The 15,791-nt window shown below is 47.8% G+C and overlaps 1 protein-coding gene across 3 annotated transcripts in view; it reads left to right on the plus strand.

The window, feature by feature from the left end:
• The window catches only part of LOC135045595 (complement decay-accelerating factor-like), a 449,130-nt gene that overhangs the window by 99,752 nt on the left and 333,587 nt on the right, over positions 1 to 15,791 (plus strand). For all 3 annotated transcript variants that reach the window (XM_063955314.1, XM_063955312.1, XM_063955313.1), the window contains exon 2: positions 15,007 to 15,063. The gene's annotated coding sequence lies outside the window, so the exon portion shown is untranslated. The remainder of the gene's footprint in view (positions 1 to 15,006; positions 15,064 to 15,791) is intronic.

The raw sequence follows: 15,791 nt of genomic DNA on the forward strand, positions 1-15,791 counted from the left end.
CAGTGGACGGGGGATGCTGATTCTAAAAAACACATGGAGGTTTTACCTTATAAGGGTGAGGAATTGTTTGGGGACGGTCTCTCGGACCTCGTATCCACAGCAACAGCTGGGAAGTCGACTTTTTTACCTCAGGTTCACTGACAGCCTAAGAAAGCACCGTATTATCAAATGCAGTCCTTTCGGCCTCTTAAAGGCAAGCGGGTCAGAGGCGCATCCTTTCTGGCCAGAGGCAGGGGTAGAGGAAAGAAGCTGCACCAGGCAGCCAGTTCCCAGGAACAAAAATCCTCCCCTGCTTCCACTAAGTCCACCGCATGACATTGGGGCTCCACAGGCGGAGCCAGGTGCGGTGGGGGCGCGTCTCCGAAACTTCAGCAACCAGTGGGTTCGCTCACAGGTGGATCTCTGGGCTGTACATATTGTATCTCAGGGATACAAGCTGGAGTTCGAGGCGACTCCCCCTCGCCGTTACCTCAAATCAGCCTTGCCAGCTGCTCCCAGGGAAAGGGAGGTAGTACTGGCGGCAATTCACAAGCTGTACATCCAGCAGGTGATAATCAAGGTCCCCCTCCTTCAACAGGGACGGGGTTACTATTCCACAATGTTTGTGGTACCGAAACCAGACGGTTCGGTGAGACCCATTCTGAATTTAAAATCCCTGAACACTTATATAAAGAAATTCAAGTTCAAAATGGAATCGCTCAGAGCGGTTATTGCAAGCCTGGAAGAGGGGGATTTTATGGTGTCACTGGACATCAAGGATGCTTACTTGCATGTCCCCATTTACCCACCTCACCAGGAATACCTCAGGTTCGTGTTACAGGACTGTCATTACCAAATCCAGACGTTGCCGTTTGGTCTCTCCACGGCACCGAGAATATTTACCAAGGTAATGGCCGAAATGATGATACTCCTTCAGAAGAAGGGAGTTATAATTATCCCGTACTTGGACGATCTCCTCATAAAGGCGAGGTCCAGAGAGCAGTTGTTGGTCAGCGTAGCACTTTCTCAGGAAGTGTTGCAACAGCACGGCTGGATTCTGAATCTACCAAAGTCGCAGCTGGTTCCTACGACGCGTCTGCTTTTCCTGGGCATGATTCTGGACACAGAACAGAAGAAGGTGTTTCTCCCGGTGGAGAAGGCCCAGGAATTGTCATCTCTGGTCAGGGACCTCCTAAAACCAAAACAGGTGTCGGTGCATCTCTGCACGCGAGTCCTGGGAAAGATGGTGGCTTCATACGAAGCAATTCCCTTCGGCAGGTTCCATGCAAGGATCTTTCAGTGGGATCTGTTGGACAAGTGGTCCGGATCGCATCTTCAGATGCATCGGCTGATCACCCTGTCCCCGAGGGCCAGGGTGTCTCTGCTGTGGTGGCTGCAGAGTGCTCATCTTCTCGAGGGCCGAAGGTTCGGCATACAGGACTGGGTCCTGGTGACCACGGATGCAAGCCCCCGAGGATGGGGGGCAGTCACTCAGGGAAGAAACTTCCAAGGGCAGTGGTCAAGTCTGGCTGGAGACTTCACTACACATAAATATACTGGAACTAAGGGCCATTTACAACGCCCTGAGTCAAGCAGAGCCCCTGCTTCAAAACCAACCAGTGCTGATTCAGTCAGACAACATCACGGCGGTCGCCCATGTGAACCGCCAGGGCGGCACAAGAAGCAGGATGGCAATGGCAGAAGCCACAAGGATTCTTCGATGGGCGGAGAATCACGTGCTAGCACTGTCAGCAGTGTTCATTCCGGGAGTGGACAACTGGGAAGCAGACTTCCTCAGCAGACACGACCTCCACCCGGGAGAGTGGGGACTTCATCAAGAAGTCTTCACACAGATTACAAATCGGTGGGAAAGGCCACAGGTGGACATGATGGCGTCCCGCCTCAAAAAAAAGCTAAAAAGATATTGCGCCAGGTCAAGGGACCCTCAGGCGATAGCGGTGGACGCACTAGTGACACCGTGGGTGTACCAGTCGGTTTATGTGTTTGCTCCTCTTCCTCTCATACCCAAGGTACTGAGGATAGTAAGAAAGAGAGGAGTAAGAACTATACTCATCGTTCCGGATTGGCCAAGAAGAACTTGGTACCCAGAACTGCAAGAAATGATCTCAGAGGACCCATGGCCTCTGCCTCTCAGACAGGACCTGTTGCAACAGGGGCCCTGTATGTTTCAAGACTTACCGCGGCTGCATTTGATGGCATGGCGGTTGAACGCCGGATCCTAACGGAAAAGGGCATTCCGGATGAAGTGATTCCTACGCTGATAAAAGCTAGGAAGGATGTGACAGCCAAGCATTATCACCGTATATGGGCCCTCATTCCGAGTTGATCGGTCGCAAGGCGAATTTAGCAGAGTTACACACGCTAAGCCGCCGCCTACTGGGAGTGAATCTTAGCTTCTTAAAATTGCGACCGATGTATTCGCAATATTGCGATTACTAACTACTTAGCAGTTTCAGAGTAGCTCCAGACTTACTCTGCCTGTGCGATCAGTTCAGTGCTTGTCGTTCCTGGTTGACGTCACAAGCACACCCAGCGTTCGCCCAGGCACTCCCACCGTTTCCCCGGCCACTCCTGCGTTTTTTCCGGAAACGGTAGCGTTTTCAGCCACACGCCCCTGAAACGCCGTGTTTCCGCCCAGTAACACCCATTTCCTGTCAATCACATTACGATCGCCGGAGCGAAGAAAAAGCCGTGAGTAAAAATACTATCTTCATAGTAAAGTTACTTGGCGCAGTCGCAGTGCGAACATTGCGCATGCGTACTAAGCGGATTTTCACTGCGATGCGATGAAAAATACCGAGCGAACAACTCGGAATGAGGGCCATGGTGAAAATATGTTGCTTGGTGTGAGGCCAGGAAGGCCCCAACAGAGGAATTCCAGCTGGGTCGATTCCTGCAATTCCTACAGTCAGGTGTGACTATGGGCCTAAAATTAGGATCCATAAAGGTCCAGATTTCGGCCCTATCCATTTTCTTTCAAAAAGAACTGGCTTCACTGCCTGAGGTTCAGACGTTTGTAAAGGGAGTGCTGCATGTTCAGCCTCCTTTTGTGCCACCAGTGGCACCTTGGGACCTTAACGTTGTGTTGGATTTCCTGAAATCCCACTGGTTTGAGCCACTTAAGACCGTGGAGCTAAAATATCTCACGTGGAAAGTGGTCATGCTATTGGCCTTAGCTTCGGCTAGGCGGGTGTCAGAATTGGCGGCTTTGTCATGTAAAAGCCCCTATCTGATCTTCCATATGGACAGGGCAGAATTGAGGACTCGTCCCCAATTTCTCCCTAAGGTGGTGTCATCGTTTCATTTGAACCAACCTATTGTGGTGCCTGCTGCTACTAGGGACTTGGAGGATTCCAAGTTGCTGGACGTAGTCCGGGCTTTGAAAATTTATGTTTCCAGGACGGCTAGAGTCAGGAAAACTGACTCGCTATTTATCCTGCATGCACCCAACAAGCTGGGTGCTCCTGCTTCAAAACAAACTATTGCTCGCTGGATCTGTAGCACGATTCAGCTGGCACATTCTGCGGCTAGACTGCCACATCCTAAATCAGTAAAAGCCCATTCCACAAGGAAGGTGGGCTCTTCTTGGGCGGCTGCCCGAGGGATCTCGGCTTTACAGCTTTGCCGAGCTGCTACCTGGTCGGGTTCAAACACATTTGCTAAGTTCTACAAGTTTGATACCCTGGCTGAGGAGGACCTTGCGTTTGCTCATTCGGTGCTGCAGAGTCATCCGCACTCTCCCGCCCGTTTGGGAGCTTTGGTATAATCCCCATGGTCCTTACGGAGTTCCCAGCATCCACTAGGACGTCAGAGAAAATAAGAATTTACTCACCGGTAATTCTATTTCTCGTAGTCCGTAGTGGATGCTGGGCGCCCGTCCCAAGTGCGGACTCTCTGCAATACATGTATATAGTTATTGCTTAACTAAAGGGTTATTGTTATGAGCCATCCGTTAAATGAGGCTCAGTTGTTGTTCATACTGTTAACTGGGTATGGTTATCACAAGTTGTACAGTGTGATTGGTGTGGCTGGTATGAGTCTTACCCTGGATTCCAAATCCTTTCCTTGTTGTGTCAGCTCTTCCGGGCACAGTTTCCCTAACTGAGGTCTGGAGGAGGGGCATAGAGGGAGGAGCCAGTGCACACCAGATAGTACCTAATCTTTCTTTTAGAGTGCCCAGTCTCCTGCGGAGCCCGTCTATTCCCCATGGTCCTTACGGAGTTCCCAGCATCCACTACGGACTACGAGAAATAGAATTACCGGTGAGTAAATTCTTATTTTCATCCCTGCCCTTATTCAAATATGCGATAATCACTGCATTTTACCATAAGGAGAAGGGGCCTAATGACATGACTAGTTCAACCCTGCCCCGATCTCTGCCTATCTGCATCTTCTCTCTGAGCTTCTCCATGTAAGTATGGTTGGGGACACTGCTATAAGCAATATTATCAATTTGGGGTGCTATTGTGTGGCATATAATACATGCAGACAATGCTGTATGGCATTTTATGCATCTTCTTGCAGCATAGCACAAATTGGGATTTTCGTCACTCGGGGCAAGGCAGTGATTTGGTGCACCTTTCCGCCCCAAAAAAACAAACAACAAACAAACAAACAAACACACACACACACACACACACACACACACACACACACACACACACACACACACACACACACACACAGACACACACAAAAAAAACGTCAGACTAAAATAATCAGATTATCAAACATTTAGAAAAGAAGGGGGAATCTATTGGACAATAATCCCTTATGTAATCTTTATAAAAATGCTACACCTGGCGCTTCAGGAAGTCACAATCTACATGATAATAAAGTATAAAATATATGTTTTATTAAAAATCAAATCTAAAAATACAAATATTAGCACCGCAGGGTTAAATTTCCTTAATAATCCCTTATGGGCCTCAAATGCCCTATGCGTCACATGCCCCTCTAGCGGCACGTTCAACTACATCAGAGATTCTCAAACTCGGTCCTTGTTTTGCTGGTCTCCTCACAGAATCGCAAGTGAAATAATTAGCTCCACCTGTGGACCTTTTAAAATGTGTCAGTGAGTAATTAATACACCTGTGCACCTGCTGGGTTACCTGCAAAACATGCACTGTGTGGGCTCCCGAGGACCGAGTTTGAGAACCTCTGAACTACATGCTCCTCTGTGTGTCCCGATACATTGCACTATATCACTGCACTGTGGGGGTCATTCTGAGTTGATCACTCGCTAGCTATTTTTTGCAGCGCTGTGATCAGATAGTCGTCTCCTATGGGGGAATGTATTTTCCCTTTGCAAGTGTGCGAACGCTTGTGCAGCTGAGCGGTACAAAAAAGTTTTGTGCAGTTTCTGAGTAGCTCTGGATTTACTCAGCCCTATGCGATCACTTCAGCCTGTCCGGTCCCGGAATTGACGTCAGACACCCGCCCTGCAAACGCTTGGACACGCCTGCATTTTTCTAACCACTCCCTGAAAATGGTCAGTTGACATCCATAAACACCTCCTTCCTGTCAATCGTCTTGCGATCGACTGTGCGAGTGGATTCTTCGTTAAATCCATTGCCCAGCACCGATCCGCTTTGTACCCATACGACGCGCCTGCGCATTGCGGTGCATGTGCATGCGCAGTTTTGCCGAGTTTTGACCTGATTGCAGCGCTGCAAAAAATAGCTAGCGTGCGACCAGGTCTGAATGACCCCCTAAATCATAACACTTCATCACTGCACTACATTCCCCTATCCATTGCACTACATCACTATACTATATCCCCTACATGCTGAACTACATTACTACACTACATGCCCCTATACACTGCACTACACACCCTATATGCTACACTACATCACTACACTGCAGGCCTAATTCAGACCTGTTCGCTGTGCTGCAAATTGCACTGTCCTGCGATCAGATAGTGGCCGCCCAGTGGGAGTGAAAATTCGCCCTGTGCAAGTGTGCAAATGCATGTGTACGCTGTGCAAAAATTCTCCTCAGTCAGTGGACATCTGCAAACTGTTCGCATCACACTCACCATTGAATGTTTTCCCCATTCTGTGCAGTGTGTGCGTAGCTCAGTACTTCCTCCTCCAGTGCGATGAGAAGAGGCTGATCAGGGCCAGAGCTGACGTCACACACCCTCCCTGAAAACGTGTGGGAACGCTTGCGTTTTTCCGGACACTCCCAGAAAACTGTCAGTTACCACCCATAAAACGGCCTCTTCCTGTCAACCACCTTGCGAACGCCCGTGCGATCGAAATTTTCACACCATCTTGTCGCTGCAATCCATCGTGCATGCACAGTGCTTACGCATGCGCTGTAATTCGATAATTGCCCGCTGTGCAAAAACGCACAGCAGTGATCTGGTCTGAATCGGGACCTACATATTTTTATTAGTTTAGTTTCTAAGAATAAGATTTTCTTTCCCAGAACCAGTGGTGTCCAAATAAAAAAGTATGGACACCACTGACCTATTGTATGAAAGGCTTTCTAATGCCACTAGACAGCCAGGGGCTGATGCAGAATTGTTATCAAAATGGGCATATGTTACTCTAAAAAAAACAAAAAACAAAGGGCCTAATTCAGTAAGGATAGCAAACTCTGCTAATTAGCAGAATTTGCAATCCTTTTGCTGGCATGCTGGGTACTGTCCATCACAGGCTGACCGCCGTCTCCCCCCTTCAACAAGCAGTAATTGTGAACGCATCGCAATTTCTGCTTGTTAACAGAAATAGATGACGCCTCCTGCCGACGCAGCTTAGCTGCTCCCGCAGGAGGCCCACTGCCATCTTCCCAATCGCGGCGACTGCGTGGTACATCATGCAGCACTGCTATCACACCCCTGACACGGCCCCGTTCGCGCTGCACCACCCCCGCAATGCTCCATCTCCGCCCCATTCTGAAGGTGCAGGAAGCTGCTCTGGCTCCGCGGCACACCTTGCAACTGGTCGCGGCACACTAGTGTGCCACGGCACACTGGTTGAAAAAGCCTGCCCTAGAGGATACTGGAGTCCATTTAATACCATGGGATATAGACAGGTCCACTAGGAGCCATGGGCACTTTAAGAATTTGATAGTGTGGGCTGGCTCCTCCCTCTATGCCCCTCCTGCCAGACTCAGTTTAGAAAATGTGCCCGGAGGAGCCAGTCACGCTGAAGGAAGCTCCTGAATAGTGTTCTGCATTTATTTTCTCTGTTTGTTATTTTCAGGCAGGGCTGGTTGGCACCAGCCTGCCTGCTTCATGGGACTTAGGGGAGGAACGGCCCAAACTCTAGAAGGGTTAATGGTCCTGTTCCCCGCTGACAGGACACTGAGCTCCTGAGGGAACTATTCGCAAGCCCCACCACGGCCAGCGTACATTCCCGCAGCACGCCGCCACCCCTAACAGAGCCAGAAGAATGAAAAGTGGTGAGTACTGAGCCGGCTAGCGGGGCGCCGGCCTTTATGGCGGCATGAGGGTACGCAGACACAGTACATGACAGCGTCTCAGTACACTGTACACAGTACCCAAACTGGAAAACACAGCCTTAAAACGGTTCTGCTCCATTTTAAGCACACAAATTACCTCAGCCAATATAAAAAAAAAAGCAGGAAGACCGCACGCCATTGAAGGAGCGGGGCTTCACTATGAGAGGATCCACCAGCTCACCAGCGCCGTTTTCCCTCTGCAGTGGACACAGACACTGACTGACAGGGACGCGCAGCTCCTCCGGTGTGACTCCAAATTACCTCAGAGGTACCAGGAGGTCATAGCAGGGGAGGAGCGACTATTAGTGTACTAAGTCCCCTATCAGGGTACTTAGTCTGCGACCCGGCTAAGCTTGGTATTAGCAACAAGGGCGCGGTGGGGGCTGGCTCCAAACAACTCTGTGTCTCCCTGAAGGGCTCTTTGTGGGTTACTTGTGCTTAACCTTTTCCTGTGTGTGTGCTGTCACATTTACATTATGTCAGGAAAGGAGTGTTTTTCTTGTACAGCGGAGTGTTTCTCTTCACCAGGGGGCTCACTACTGGGTACTCAGAGTTCACAGAATAGCGGGGCTGAACCGGAGTGGGTTAATTCTCTTAAAGGAATGATCTCCACTCTTTCTACAAAATTGTCCAGCAAAGAAAAAGACGCAATACTTAAAACAGACTGTGGATGAGTTTATGAACAGAGACTCAGTCCCCAAAACAGCGTCTCAATATCCTCCCATTTGTCTGCAAAAGCGATCTCTGGCCCATATCCTGCAATCTGACTCTGACACTGATGGGTCAGACTTGGGGGGAGGGTGAGGTGGACTTGGAAGGGGGGATGCGGCTCTTTCACAGGGAATAGAGGCTCTTATAGAGGCTATCAGAGATGTTCTGCATATTCCTGATAAGGTAAACTGACAAAAAAAGGAGAGCGACCTGGCACCGGTATAAATTGTAATAAAGTAAGAGAAACCAAAAATTGGACAATTGTTGGAAAGGAAAAACCTTTCAATTGTAAATCCTATTGGTGGTGCGCTCAGAGCTAGAAAGTACATGTACTTGAAAACTGGAGAGAAAGAAAGCTCTTGTGTGGGCGCACTCTTAGGAGAAGAAAGAAAAGATATTCTTCAGATACGAATCGGAAAGATATTTAAAACATATATTTATTTGACAATTAATTAAAAGGTTAATAGTATCCCACTGAGATCAAGATTTTTTTGTTTTTTAATAGTTATATCAAAAGAGAAAAATATGCGAAAAAATAAGTAATGTTCTGGTCTGAATAGTCACATAAGACAGATTAGAAAGGTTGCAGACACCTGATAGTCTGACAACCGTTTCTCCTGACCAGCACAGAAATTCTGTGTTAATAAGACCAAGCAGGAAGATCCAAATTGCTGTCTTTGAAAACCCACTGAGAGGGTCAATACTGGACAGATAATTTCCAGTTATTCCTGATAAGGTGTCAGAGGAGTGTGAGGAATCTTGTTTTAATGTAAAAAAGAAGTCCTCAGTCACTTTTCCTGTGTCAAAGGAATTTAATGCCCTGTTTGAAGAAACCGTGGGTTAATCCTGATAAGACATTTCAGCTCCTTAAAAGGTTACTCTCATCTTTTCCCTTTCCTCTGGAGGATAGGAAAAAATGGGAAAATCCACCGATAGTGGACGTATCAGTCTCTAGGCTGTCACGAAAAAATTGTATTGCCTGTTCCTAGTGCAGCCTCCCTAAAAGACACGGCTGATCGTAAAATTGAGATTACACTCAAATCATTGTACACAGCTGCTGGGGTGGCCTAGAGACCCACTATTGCATGTGCGTGGATCACAAAAGCCATTGCAAAATGGTCAGGTAACCTAATTGAAGGGTTTGATTCCTTGTCTAGGGGGGATGTTGTTTTACTCCTGCAGCATATATAGGACTCTGTGAACTTTATGGTGGAAGCCATAAAAGAGATAGGCTTGCTTAACGCACGCACGCACCACCGCTATGGCAGTGTCGGCACGCAGGGGCTTGTGGCTGCGCCAGTAGACTGCTGATGCGGACTCTAGGAAAGGCATGGAAGGCCTACCATCCACAGGAGAGGCCTTGTTTGGAGATGAACTAGACAAATGGATCTCTACAGCTATTGCGGTTAAGTCTACGTATCTTCCTTTGGCAGCCCCCCCAACCAAGAAGACTTATTCAGCTTCTAAGTTACAGTCCTTTCAGACGGCCAAGTTCAAGGGCATATCCAGAGGTGCTTCTACGTCCTCCAGGGGCACAAGAGGTAAACCACGCAAACCAGCAACTGCAGGTGCTCAGGAACAGAGCTAAGGCTCTGCTTCCTCAAAGACTTAAGCATGATAATGGACCGCAATGCCTGGAAGGCTGTCAGGTGGGAGCCCGCCTACAATTCTTCAGTCAGATCTGGTTACTTTCTTGTCAGGATCCCTGGGTCATAGATCTTATTTCCCAGGGCTACAGACTGGAGTTCCAAAAGCAAGTATTACTTTACAGCATGCCATCCAAAAACTGGTACAGACTCAGGTCATTGTTCCAGTTCCACCTCATCTGCTCAACAAGGGGTACTATTCCAACTTGTTTGTAGTACCGAACCCGGATGGTTCGGTAAGACCGATTCTGAACCTCAAGTCTTTGAAAACGTACTTACGAGTGTTTTAAATTCAAGATGGAGTGTCTGAGAGCGGTAATCTCAGGTTTGGAGGAGGAGGAATTCCTAGTGTCTCTGGATATCAAGGATGCGTACCTTCACATTCCGATCTGTCCGCCTCATGAGGCTTATCTACGGTTTGCATTGCAGGACTGTCACTACTAGTTCCAGGCTCTGCCATTTGGTCTCTCCACGGCACCGAGGGTGTTCACTAAAGTGATGGCAGAGATGATGTGAGAGAACATAGTTCCGTACCTGGACAATCTACTGATAAAATACACTGTCCAGGGAATGGTTGCTGAAAAGGATTTGTCTGTCAACCAAACTCCTCCAGGATCACGGGAGGATTCTGAACCTTTCAAATTCTCACCTAGAGCCAACAAGGAGGCTCTCATTCCTGGGAATGATACTTGACACAGAGTCGCAGAAAGTGTTCCTTCTGTTGGAGAAGGCATTGGTAATCTAGTCGATGGTTCGTGATGTCCTTAACCCGGGTGTCGGTGCATCTGTGCATTCGCCTTCTGGGGAAAATGGTGGCCTCTTACGAGGCTCTTCAATACAGAAGATTTCATGCACGACCCTTCCAGCTCGATCTGTTGGACAAATGGTCCAGATCACATCTTCATATGCACCAGAGGATCCGTCTGTTGCCAAAAGCCAGGTACTCCCTTCTGTGGTATCTACAGGCTTCTCACCTCGTTGAGGGTCATATGTTCAGAATTCAGAACTGGATTCTGTTAACCACAGACACAAGCCTCAGAGGTTAGGGAGCAGTCACTCAGGGGGTGCAGTTTCAAGGAAGATGGTCAAGTCAGGAAGTTGTCCTTCCAATCAACATTCTGGAACTCAGGGCCATATACAACGCACTTCTGCAGGCGTCACGTCTTCTTCAAGATCGGGCCATTCAGGTCGAGAGACCCACAGGCAGTGGCGGTGGACGCCTTGACGACTCCATGGGTCTATCAGATGGTGTACGTGTTTCCTCCACTTCCTCTGATCTCAAGAATTCTAAAAAGAATAAAAAGGAAAAGGGTTCAAGCAATATTCATTGCTCTGGACTGGTAAGCAATATTTATTGCTCTGGACTGGCCAAGAAGGGCCTGGTACGCGGACCTTCTGGAGATGCTCCTTGAAGATCCGTGGCCTCTACCTCTTCGCGAGGATCTTCTGCAACAGGGCCCGTTCGTTATTCAGGACTTACCGCGGCTACGTTTGACTGCATGGAAGTTGAATGGCTGATTCTAGCCAGGAGAGGGATCCCTCACAAGATTATCCCAACTATGATCCAAGCCAGGAAGTGGGTAACGTCTAAGCATTACCATTGTATTTGGAAGAAATACGTCTCTTGGTGTGAGAGCAGAAATTAATCTGTGGAGGAATTTCATCTGGGATGTTTCCTGCTTTTTCTGCAGGCAGGCGTGGATGTGGGCCTGCGTCTGGGTTCCATAAAAGTCCAGATTTCGGCCTTGTCCACTTTCTCTCCCTGAGGTCCAGACGTTCTTGAAAGGTGTTCTGCACATCCAACCTCCCTTTGTGTCTCCCACATCACCTTGGGATCTCAATGTGGTGCTGCAGTTCCTCCAATTGGACTGGTTTGAACCGTTACAAGAGGTAGACGTAAAATATCTTACGTGGAAGACCGTCACCATCATACTGTTGTCCTTGGCTTCAGCAAGAGGTGTATCAGAGCTGGGGGCTTTGTCTCACAAAAGTCCCTATTTAATTTTCCATGAGGACAGAGCTGAACTCAGAACTTGTCAGCAATTTCTTCCTAAAGTGGTGTCCGCGTTTCATATCAACCAACCTATTGTGGTTCCGATTGTCACCGACACCTCTGCTACTTCAAAGTCTTTGGATGATGTGAGGGCTATGAAGGTGTATGTAAAGCGAACAGCTCGTCACTGAAAATCTGACTCGCTGTTTATTCTTTATGATCCTAATAAAATTCGGTGTCATTCTTCAAAGCAGTCCATTGCACGCTGGATCAGGCTTACTGTTCAGCATGCTTATTCCACGACAGGTTTGCTGTGTCCAAAATCTGTACAGGCCCACTCTACTAGGTCGGTGGATTCTTCCTGGGCGGGTGCCTGGGATGTCTCGGTTTTACAGGTCTGCCGAGCAGCTAGTTGCTCAGGTTCTAACACGTTTGCTAAGTTCTACAAGTTCGATACTTTGGCCTCTGAGGACCTTAAGTTTGGTCAGTCAGTTCTGCGCGAAACTCAGCACTCTCCCACCCAGTTTGGGAGTTTTGGTACTAAATGGACCCCAGTATCCTCTAGGACGTAAGAGAAAATAGGATTTGAATTACCTACCGGTAAATCCTTTTCTCGCAGCCTGTAGAGGATACTGGGTGCCCCCCCGGTGCTTCATTCTTCCTGCACTGTTACTTGGTTAAGTAATGTTGGTTCAGCCGTTGCTGTTCCTGTTTCAAGTTTGGTTAGCTTGGCTTTCTTCTTGTTGTGTGTGCTGGTTCAGAATCTCACCACTATCCTTATCTATCCTTCTCTCAAAGTATATCCGTCTCCTCGGGCACAGTTTCCTAGACTGAGTCTGGTAGGAGGGGCATAGAGGGAGGAGCCAGCCCACACTATCATATTCTTAAAGTGCCCATGGCTCCTAGTGGACCTGTCTATACCCCATGGTACTAAATGGACCCCAGTGTCCTCTACCGACTACGAGAAAAGGATTTACTGGTAGGTAATTAAAATCCTTTTATTATTATCCTTTATTTATAATGCGCCACAAGGGTTCCGCAGCGCCCAATTACAGAGTACATATGCACATAATCAAAACAGGAAAACAGTGACTTACAGTTGAAGACAATATAGGACAAGAACAGGGTAACTAAGCATAACTATACCAGAAGACGACATAGAAATAAGTTTCAAGGTGGCCAAAAAACTGCAGGATTTGGGCAGTTGAGTATTATTAAAGTAACAAAAGGATAAGCACATAAGGGAAGAGGGCCCTAATCGTGAGAGCTTGCATTCTAAAGGGGAGGGGCAGACAGACAGGGGTGACACATATGGGGTAGACCGAGCATGGGACAGAGGATTAGGATGAGATTTTGCTGGGTTTGGTAAAGAAGTGGGTCTTAAGAGCCCGTTTGAAGTTCTGTAGGGAGGTGGAGAGTCTGAGGGGGAAAGGTAAAGAATTCCAGAGAAAGGGAGCAGCCCGTGAAAAATCTTGGAGATAGGAGTGGGAAGAAATAATCAGAAGACAGGAGAGTCGGCGTACATTAGCAGAGCGAAGAGGATGGGTGGGAGAATAAAGGGAGATAAGGTCAGAGATGTAAATAGGAGAGGAGTGGGTGAGTGCTTTGTAAGTGGGTGTGAGAAGTTTGAATTGGATTCTGAAAGGGAGGAGAAGCCAGTGAGGGCTTGAAGGAGAGGGTAGGTGGATGTAGTGCGTTTGGTGAGGAAGATGAGCCGGGCTGCAGCATTTAGAATAGATTGGAGTGGAGAGAGGTAATTGTCAGGGAGGCCAGTTAGGAGGAGATTAAAGTAATCCAGTCTGGAAATAATCAGGATGCCTTGGTGGCATCCTGGGTGAGAAAGGGTCTGATCCTGGAAATGTTTTTGAGATTAAAATGACAGGTTTGTGAGAGGTGCTGAATGTGTGGTTTGAAGGAGAAGGAGGAGTCAAGGATTACGCCAAGACAGCGTACTTGGGGACTAGAGATAATCGTGCCATCAATGGATAATGAGATTGTGGGAGGTGAGGTTGTGCGGGAGGGTGGTAGATGATCAGCACAGGATTAGACATGTTGAGTTTAGGAAAGCGCTGGGACATCCAGGAAGAGATAGCAGAGAGACAGTTGGAGGTATGAGTGAGGAGAGTCGGGGAGAGATCAGTGAAGGAAAGATCGATTTGAGTGTCATCAGCGTAGAGGTGATATAGAAAGTTAAAAGAACAAATGAGTTCACCTAAAGAGGACATATAGAGAGAGAAAAGGAGAGGGCCAAGAACAGAGCCTTGGGGGACACCAACAGTTAGTGGAAGTGGGGGGGAGGTAGTATCATGAGAGGAGACAGAAAAGGAACGATCAAAGAACTAGGAGGACAGCCAGGAGAGGGCAGTATCACGCAGACCAAGAGAGTGAAGGATTTGCAGAAGGAGAGGGTAGTCCACAATGTCAAAAGCAGCAGAGAGGTCAAGAAGAATAAGCAGAGAGTAGTGGCCCTTAGATTTGGCTGCATGGAGGTCATTGCAGAGTTTTGTGAGGGCAGTTTCAGTGGGGTGGAGAGAATGGAAACCAGACTGGAATGGGTCAAGCATTGAATGGGAGGAAAGAATGGCAATGAGGCAATTACTTTATATGTATGTGTTTCTGCAGGTATGCATGAGCCGCATTTATGGAAACATACCTTTACTGGGTCTATGTTAGTATGCCCATTCTTACCCCACTTCTCCAGGTGCAGTAGGGTGTCAGTTGTCTGTAGGTTAGCAAACCTGCATTTGTGCATTCACCTCCTGAGCACGCGCACAGTAAATTCACTCAAAGTACTCCAATACACCAAAGTATCAACTTGCATGACCGCTCACTTATTTCTCTCTCTTCCTTTTGAGTGTATGTTTATGAAATGGGCTTCATCTGTGTTGTGTGGTCTGTTATGTTAAACTTCTATAACTGTTATAATGGTCTGTTATATACCCAGGACTGCAGAATATGTTCATGCTTTAGAAATGTAAGCCTTGTTATAGTTCTTTCAGTTGGGGTATTAATTATAGAATAATTTATGCCTTACCTAGGCTATGAATACCGTGGTTATATAGGAATTTGCTTGGGTAAACCCCTAGATGTAATACATTTTTAGTTAGAGATTAATTATTCTGATATCAATGCTATAATAAATGTAATTCATATTTAACATCAACATCTTTTATTTTATTACAGGTGTCTCCGTCTTCTTCCCTACTAGATCTCCAATGTGGACAGAGGAATAAATTCAAGGTAAGTACACAGAATTACAACTAGGATGGCCAATCCCGGGATCGGGATCCTGGGATTTAGGCCAAAAATCGTCCGTGATTCAATCCCGGGATTTGAAGCTCCAATCCCGGGGATTGCGGGATCAGGCGGCCCTTTAATGTCGAGCAGGGTTGAGTGTCCTCGGGATGCTCAGCTCTGCTCGGCTCCCTCCTCCCGGCTCCCCCTGTGCAGCGTGACCTCTGACTCTGAGGTAACGCTGCGCAGTCACCAGCCCATCACTTGCCGACTCCTCCTGCAGTCACCAGCCCGTCACCTGCCGCCGAGTCTGAATTAAGTTTCCCACCCTCCCGCTCCTGCAGTTTGGTGATTTATGTCTGCGGGGAGGGGCGGGGTGTGGGGGACGGGCGGACACACAGTAAAAAAGCCAATCCCAGGTATCCTGGGAATCCCGGGATGACCATTTTTCAATCTCGATACCCGGGATTGAAAAAATGGCCCGGGATTGGCCACCCTAATTACAACAGTGAACAGTTACATCAGAAAAATTTGCTTAATATAATTATAGATAACAAGTTAATTATCACTGGTAAATGGGGGTCATTAAGTGTTGATCGCTCACTGACGTTTTTCGCAGGTCAGTGATAAATTAAAAAAATAGCAAATCTACGCATGCGTATGTGCCGCAATATGCACGCGCGACGTACGGGTACATTGAGCATCGCGGTTTTGCACAAGTTCTAGCAACGCTT

Source organism: Pseudophryne corroboree, chromosome 2, assembly GCF_028390025.1.
Source record: "Pseudophryne corroboree isolate aPseCor3 chromosome 2, aPseCor3.hap2, whole genome shotgun sequence".
In the NCBI taxonomy this organism is placed as follows: Eukaryota; Metazoa; Chordata; class Amphibia; order Anura; family Myobatrachidae; genus Pseudophryne; species Pseudophryne corroboree.